The 7997-nt window shown below is 45.5% G+C and overlaps 1 protein-coding gene across 5 annotated transcripts in view; it reads left to right on the top strand.

The window, feature by feature from the left end:
• Tom1l2 (target of myb1 like 2 membrane trafficking protein) overlaps nucleotides 1-7997 on the top strand; it is a 121981-nt gene that overhangs the window by 37484 nt on the left and 76500 nt on the right. The window lies entirely within an intron of this gene.

The following is a 7997-nucleotide window of genomic DNA, read 5'->3' as shown; positions in this document are numbered from 1 at the left end:
AAAAAAGGATAGCTTAAAAAGAACCCAGTCAGGATCTGTTGATGTGAACTTATGACTACTGAAATCTGCCCCGTGTGTTTATGTGTGTGGGCATGAAAGTGGGGTCTGGACAGGTCTGCAGTGTCTTGAGTCTCTGGTCTCTTCTGGAGTACACGGTCACATTTTGAATGCCTGCCTTAGCCTTCTTTGTTGCCTCTCCTGTTAGTCATTTATTGCATAGAGCATGCTAGTCAGGGACAGGATTATTGTCAGTCCAATGAGGAATGCAGCTTCAGGCTGCTCCAGTGAAATCAAAGACCGCAGTGTCTCAGAGGTAGAAGCACTATGTGTTGCCAAGGGCAGCATCATCCCTTCTAGGGCATTCTGCCAGGTGGCTTCCAGCCCAGCTTTGTGTATTCCAGGGATGAGAGCTGCTCACTGCCCACAGCAACCCCCTACCGCTCTCCTCTCAAGAGAGGGGCCTTCATAATTTTATCTGAAGCCTGGCTCCTCATTTCACTCTGCCAGCGGTTGTGCTCTTTCCTTTGTACTGAGCATGAAGGACGGCAGAGGGGAGAGCTCTTGACAGTGTAGCTGGAGCAAGCCTCCCAGAGCCAACCTGCAGTGTAGTGAAACCGAGCCAGCCATGTGGCGCTCACTGCCTTTGTGTGAAGTCAGCAGCAGAGACATTTCTGAACGTGGCAGAAAGGGAGTACAGTTATCTATTAAGCAGTGTCAAATTCAGGTGGGCTGGTGTGGCATGCAGGAGGCCATTGCAGGAACTCTGCAACCTTTCTACATGTCCTCACACAGCTCTCTAATGTCCTTTGTTAGGTCCCTGCACGGGAACACTACATTATTTAGTGCCATTTATCCTGGTGCTTTCTCATTCCCACAGTCTGCAGGAAGAGACTGTAACATATGGGCGGTGTGTCAGTGCTGGGCAGTCTGTCAGCCTTAGAAAGCTGTTAGGGAGCCGAGGGCTGCTGATGTCAGTGGGTAGTTCAGAGCCTAAGACAGAGAGTTCTTAATCACCAGGAAGCACTGTCCCCATGACACAGACAAGCAGGAGAGACCTTTGCTTCGTCTGACTGGGGTACTTCCACCCATCCTGCTTACTGGACCCCTGATCTGAGCGAGGGTAACCAGGTGTGAAGCATCAGGGTGGGTGTCGACACACTGGGCTTCCGTCCCCATCTCTCACCACACGTGCAAGTCCAGCTGTTCTTCGTGGAATTAGAGTGGAGTGGTTGGTATGTGGAAGCGCATTTGCTCGGGCTGAGAGGTCATGTTGAATGACTTGCGTTGGGGCAGCCCAATTACTCTGGAAGAGCTTTCCTTCTTATTCTTTAAAGCTCCAGGGACAAATAGTCTCCACCTTCCGTTTTGCCCCTTGGCTTTTGTTACAAATGATGTAGGACAGGGAGCTGACTAGGACATCATGGGAGGTCAGGGCAGTTCTGACTCCTCACAGTAGGGGGCAGCTGTACACAACATGGAGGAATTGAGGAGTTGAGACCCCCCACCTGACTCCCATTCATTCATTCATTCATTCATTCATTCATTTCCCTGTGTAGCTTTGGCTGTCCTGGAACTTGCTCTGTAGACCAGGTTGGCTCAAACTCAAGAGATCTGCCTGCCTCTGCCTTCCTATTGTTGGGATTCCGTGCTAAGTAAGTACTTTGGGCTACACCTCACTCTATGGACCTAGGTGTGTAGGTGTGCTCTCACTCGCTCTCTCTGTCTCTGTCTCTCATATATATATATATATATATATATATATATATATATATATATATATATATATGAGAGAATATATGTTTTAAATATATATTTTATTCTTTGGGAATTTCATGCATTTCTATATTTTGATTATATTAATCCCTACTTCTTTCCTAACTTCTCCAAAATCCACTGCAGCCCCAGCAACCTCCCTCCTAACTTCATGCTATTTTTTTCATAACCTACCAAGTCCAGTTTATGCTGCTCATATAGTCATGGGTGTGGGACCATCCACTGGAACACTGAGGGGCCACACCATTAGAAAAAGTGACTTTCCCTCTCACTGCTGTTCTCTGTCAATAGCTCTTCAGCCAGGGGTGGGAGCTTGTCAAAACCACCCACACCCATGGTGAAATGTTGTGCAGGTCTTATGCAAGCAACTGTAACTACTGTGAGTTTCTGAGTGCAGCTGCCATGTCATGAGCAGAAGGCACTGTTTTGCCCCAGCCTTCTTCAACTTGTAGCTGGTACTCTGGGTTCTTGAACCTCAAAACTTGAAAGCATGAAGAAATATAGAGAAGTAAAGAAAATACCATTCCTCTACTACCTATAGCCATTTCTGTAAATACCTTGGGCCTACGTATTTCCTTCTTGTATCCTTCCTGCATTTTTAGTTATGGAGTGATGCTGTAGTTGGGTGTGCGTCCTATTTATTCCCCCATTTAACATGTGGCAGGCACTTTCTAGTGAGAAAGCAGCATGTAAATGCTCTCCTGCCTTCTCTTTTCTGCCTCTCTTGGGATAGAACACAGAACTTTGCATGTGCTAGGCAAGCACCTTGTTGAGATAAATCCCTTGTCCTAAATACCATTTAACACGACTTTATAATGTGTGGTCATTACTGTTGCCTTAGTATTAGACATCTGGATTGTTCTGTTTTTTTCCATGTTGCTATGACAACTGATGCAGTAATCAGCATCTCAGGTCCTAAATAATTTCTTACTTTTAGATTATTTATTTATAATAAATTCTTTCAAATGGAATCACCAGGTTGAGAGGCATAGCATTTTTTTAATCTTCCTACTATTCTTTTGTAGACAGGGTCTCTGTGTGACTCAGGCTGGCCTCAGCCTCCTTAGTCCTGGGATTACAAGAGTGCACCACCACCCTTAGCTATATAGACCTGGTTTTATTAAAACTTGATTATTTAAAATTGGAAACAGGATGCTGCCTTTTTGAAAACAGGATGTCGACATGTAGTTTAGGCAGCCCTTGAACTTGCCACCTTCCTGTCTCGGTTTCCCAAATGGCAGCCTGGTCACTGTATGCAGTATACTAAACTGGTAAGGTTTTGCTCTGGGGGTGGGGTGGGGGTTGGGGAATCAAGTTGCTTTAATATTTGCTCAGCCTTTACTGGCACCCAGCCTAGTCTGCCTAGGCCGGGGTGGGACAGTAGAATATAGAGAAGGTGGGAAAGACTTTCCACAATGTTTGTAGGGCACATTCCAAAGACATTGAATGTTTAACCAGGCTGGACACAGGTGAGGACTGTTACAGACATGCAGACAGAAGGGCAGGAGGAGCAGACAGGGCCTGCAGATGGAGCAGGTTCACTCATGACAAGGAACCAGAGGGGCTCAGTGCAGGCCAGTTACGTGACCAGATTTGTGTTCTGGAAAGGTCACTCTAGCAGTAAAGACGGTGGATTGGGCATGACAGGAAGATGACTTCCCTCCTGAGAGACCGTGTAGGACTGTCGCAAAGACAGGCTGCACTAGCAGTGAATCCAGTGCTCAGACTTGTCTTGTTGTTAGGGAAAAGTTAACTTACGTTTCTATTGGGATTTCTGCCGAGGTTGGGTATGCTCTGTCCATTTGCTGTATTGTTTGCTCATGTGGGCCTTGCCTCCCAAGACCTAAATGCTCTTCATACGGAAGGATTCTATCATCCCAGGCTGTAGAAATGGCAGTGTCCTATGTATCACGTCAGAGCTCATAGACTTACAGGAAGAGCAGGGGACGGGTCCTGAGCCCTTGGAACCAGTTTGAGGCTCCTGGGCACATCATGCCTTGCCCTCTCTGACCCTTTAAGCTCCCTCCTGAAGCACCATGACTAAGGCCTTGGAAAGCACAGTTCAACAAGCTTGTTGCTTCCCCTTGTAAGAGGAGAACATAGAGAAGGTCACTTTTCTGTCATTTGGGTTTGGAATGTGTCATTCAGGGTGTATCAAACTCAGTTAACTGGGGGAATCTTCCTGACAAGGGGCAGTTTTGTTACAGATGAAGGTCAGTCAAGGCTGTAGCTGTGTGTAGGTTACAAGCATTTGGCTACCTTCCAATGCCTGACTACTACTGCACAGTTAACAGCATCCACTTGTGGGTCTTACCTATCAATATAATTAGGAGTTTGCTAGTCGAAAGCCTCCATGGCTTCCTGAGGTAATTTCAGTCAGGAGTTTTCTGAGACTGCACTAATTGGAAACCTTTTCTTGGTGTTGAAATCTACTTATTTTTATTTTATGAATATGGGTGTTTTCCCTGCATGTTTGTCAGTGCACCACATGTGTGCAGCGCCCACACGGGCCAGAAGAGGGCACTAGAGCCTCTATAACAGATGGTTGTTAGCTGCCATGTTGGCACTGGGAATTGAAACCCAGCCCCCTGCAGGAGCAGTCAGTGCTCCTAACAGGCACCAGACAGCCATCCCTCCTGCCCCTAGAAAACTTTTCTTAAGTTGGCTGCCTGCCCTGCTGCGGGGGTTTGTGCATTTTGGTTTCTCTCAGAGGCTTTATATGTAGTGCATATAGTGTCCCGAGTTCCACCCTAATTGCTGTGTGCAGGGCAGTTTGGCAGCTGTGTGCAATACAGTGGCTGAGTAATAAATCCACTGGCCTTTACAGCATGTCCATCAGCAAACCACAGGGACCTTGAGCCTGTGTTTTATTCTGGATTGTTTCTCCTTGTTAAATCACTGTTGTTTCAGATGTCAAAACATTGCCATCATAGTCAGCAGCCTTGCTGTGTTGTCCTACATACATAATCACACACTTGCTTTGGCTGCAGCCCTTTTTTGCCTTATAATTTTACACAAAGGCCAGATGTGAGCTATGGCATAGAGTTGGATGAACTGACTAACGAAAGGTCTTCTAAAAACCATTCCGTTATTCTTGATGACTAGATAACATTGGTAACGTTTTTAAAATTTTATATATATGGGGGCTGGAAAGATGGCTCCCAGAGGTCCTGGGTCTGACTCCCAGAATCAACAGAGCAACTCACAACTATCTGTTACTCCAGTTCCAGGGGATTCAATACCCTCTTCTGGACTGCATATGCTACACAGACATCTGTGTAGGAAAAAAAATCCATACACATAAAATAGCAAATGTTAAAAATTATGGCTACATCTTTAAAAGAAAGTTTTCTCTCTTTTGAGGTGAAGTTTTATTACCTTTCCTAGTTGGTCTCCTGTTCCTTGCTCAAATAATCTTCCTACCTCAGATCCTTAAATAGCTAAGCCTACAGATGTAAGATGCCTGTGTGCCAATCAAAGAAATAGCCCTTTTGTTAGAAATTGCTCCTCCCCGCAAACCAGAACCAAAACAGATGGCTGGAGAGATGGTTCAGGGTTAAGAGTGCTTGTTGCTCTTCCAGGGGACCTGGGTTCTGTTCCCAGCACCCAATGGCAGCTCACAACCATCTGCAACTCCAGCTCCAGGGAATCCAGTACGCTTTTCTGGCCTCCATGGGCACCAGGCACGCACATGGGACACATACACACAGCAGGTATATATACATACACATAAAATAAAGTAAATGAGTCTTTTTTCTTAAGTAAAATCAAAGCAGAACAAGGCATAAGTTGTGTATGCCACTAAGGTTTTAGCGGTTGTGGGGTTGCCTTCCAGGCTCCTCTGCACAGGTGTACCTTTCATACGTTAAACTCTGGGAACTGTTTTTTATTTTCACGTACACTTGCCTACTCTGGCTTCACCACCCCCCTATCCCTGACTCAGAAGCCATCAGCATGTCCATGTCTAGAATGACCCCGCACTCTAGGTAGGGGGTCACCTTGTGGGTGATGCTGTTGTCTTCACGAGCCTCATGCTTTAGCCTGCTTTGGGCCCAGGTCACCTTCCTTAAGTCCTGGGTCAACATTGTTTGAAGGACAGGGTTTGATTTCTCAAACAAGCTGATAATTTTCCACATCCCATTGTTGTTGCCCATCTGCAGCCCAGTGAGAGGTGTGGCTGTAACAACAGGTTAGGCTTTCTAGAGAAAGGAAAGAAGATGAGAGTAAATATTCATGCATTGCTTCAGATCATAGCTGCACTAAGCTGAACTCTCAGGCCATGTGGAACCTCTGTGTAAGTTTGGCAGTAATTCTCGAAAAGCTGCTTAAGGGGGCATCAGAATCTCCTGAGGAGTTCCTTTAAAATGTGCATGAAGCCAGGATTGATGGAAAGGGTGCACCGTAGAGAATATGGCCTTTCTCTGTAATCGAGGTGAAACTGCTCAGCTGGTCCCCAGTTACTGTTCCTCATTTATTCCATGCCGCCCTAGTTTCCTTTCTATTGCCGAGACCACAGAGAAGGCTACTTACTGGCTGGCTTCCTCTGGTTTGCTCAGCTGTTCTTTTTATATGTAACCCAGGCCCATCTGCTCAGGGATAGCCCTGCCCTAGTGGGGTGGGTCCTCTCATATTAATTAGGTATCAAGAAAATGTCCCAGAGACATGTCCCACAGAGTGCCCACAGGTCAATCATGGAGGCAACTCCTCAATTAGGGCTCCTTCGACCCAGGTGACTCTAGTGTGTGTCAAGCCCTAACACTATAGAACCTTGGTTTTGTTTGGAGTGGCTTTGCCCAGCTAAGATACTCCCTTCCCCGAGCTCCCTTTTAGCGAGGAGTGGCCACCTTAAGCTCTGGCCTGTAAGTTGAAGGCTCCTAGGGGAGCACTCCTTCATAAAGGAACATTCCCCCAGCCTTTGTACCCTCCCCCGCAACCTGTTTCATGGGCTTTCAGGCAGCAGCTACTGTCTTGTAACCTCAGGTAGATGACGACAGTTACATAGTTCTCACGTCACTGTACCTTCCTGCTACCTGCTTCAAGATTTCTTCTTGTTCCACGAGAAAAATAAACCCCCATCTGCTTAAGCAAATGTTGGTTTTTAATTGCTTGCAGCTGAATGCAATCATAACTGATAAGGTAATGTTTTAATATTTTACAAGGGAGAAATATATTTACATATTGTGTAATTAAAAATGAAAAATAATTTAAATCCCCACAGATTTCTGTGCCCCACATCAGATGCACTGAAATTGGATCTTTGTGCTCAGGACGCACACATCTACATTTCTAACCAACTACAGGCGAGTCTGCTGTTCAAGGAAGTGGAAGGATCATTTTAATCCTTGTTAATAGTGCGAGTCCCATTTTACAGATGAGATATCGAATCATGGTAATAAAAGTTGTGTCTATATCTGTGTCATACACACAACATATGTGTGTATGTTTGGAGTGAAAGACTAAGGCTGAGACCCCGGGTCTTGGGCATGCTAGGTATTCATGCTACTACTGAGGCACATTCCTGTGCCCAGTATCCCAGTAATTTTAAGTGAGGTTTGACTCTGGACCAATCTTGTTCCAAAGTATACACTTCCTCACTTCCTTACCCAAAGAAACCTGTTCAGGAAAGCCAAACAATTTCTGAACGGATCCTCTAAAATGGAAGGCCCTGCCTCTGTACAGTAGGCTGATAGCGCTGTCCAAGGACCTTATCCCTGCTGGGTCTCACCCAGGGGGTGAGCAAGGACTACATCACTGCTGTGGCTGACCTGGGGATGAATGCTGCCTGTTCTCATAAGTTCTTGGTTTTCTTTTCTACTTTTGAAACAAAAATATATTGAAATTTCATTTTTTTCTATAGCCTTCTTGGATTAGAAATTACTTAGAAATGATTATAAGTCTCACCCAGGTAAGGTAAATAGTACCCTTTGTAGTCTTAGAAGTGTAGCCGGTAAGTTATAGAGTTGTCTCCTGTGAGTAATTAGTACTCACAGTGCTCACATTAGACCAGACTGGCCATTGAGAACTGATAGATTTTCTAATTGATTAGTTAATTAACTAACTAATTAACTAATTAATTAATTAAAATTTGGTTCCTCTGTGTAGTCCTGCCTGTCCTGGAACTCACTCTGTAGACCAAACTGGCCTTGAACTTTCCCCTGCCTCTGCCTCCCCAGTGCTGGGGTTAAAGGGGTCTGCCATGACACCTGGCTTACGGTCATTCATAT

Source organism: Rattus norvegicus, chromosome 10 (assembly GCF_036323735.1).
Source record: "Rattus norvegicus strain BN/NHsdMcwi chromosome 10, GRCr8, whole genome shotgun sequence".
In the NCBI taxonomy this organism is placed as follows: Eukaryota; Metazoa; Chordata; class Mammalia; order Rodentia; family Muridae; genus Rattus; species Rattus norvegicus.
The sequence above is the reverse complement of the archived record's forward strand: the minus strand, read 5'-3'. Positions and strand labels throughout refer to the sequence as shown.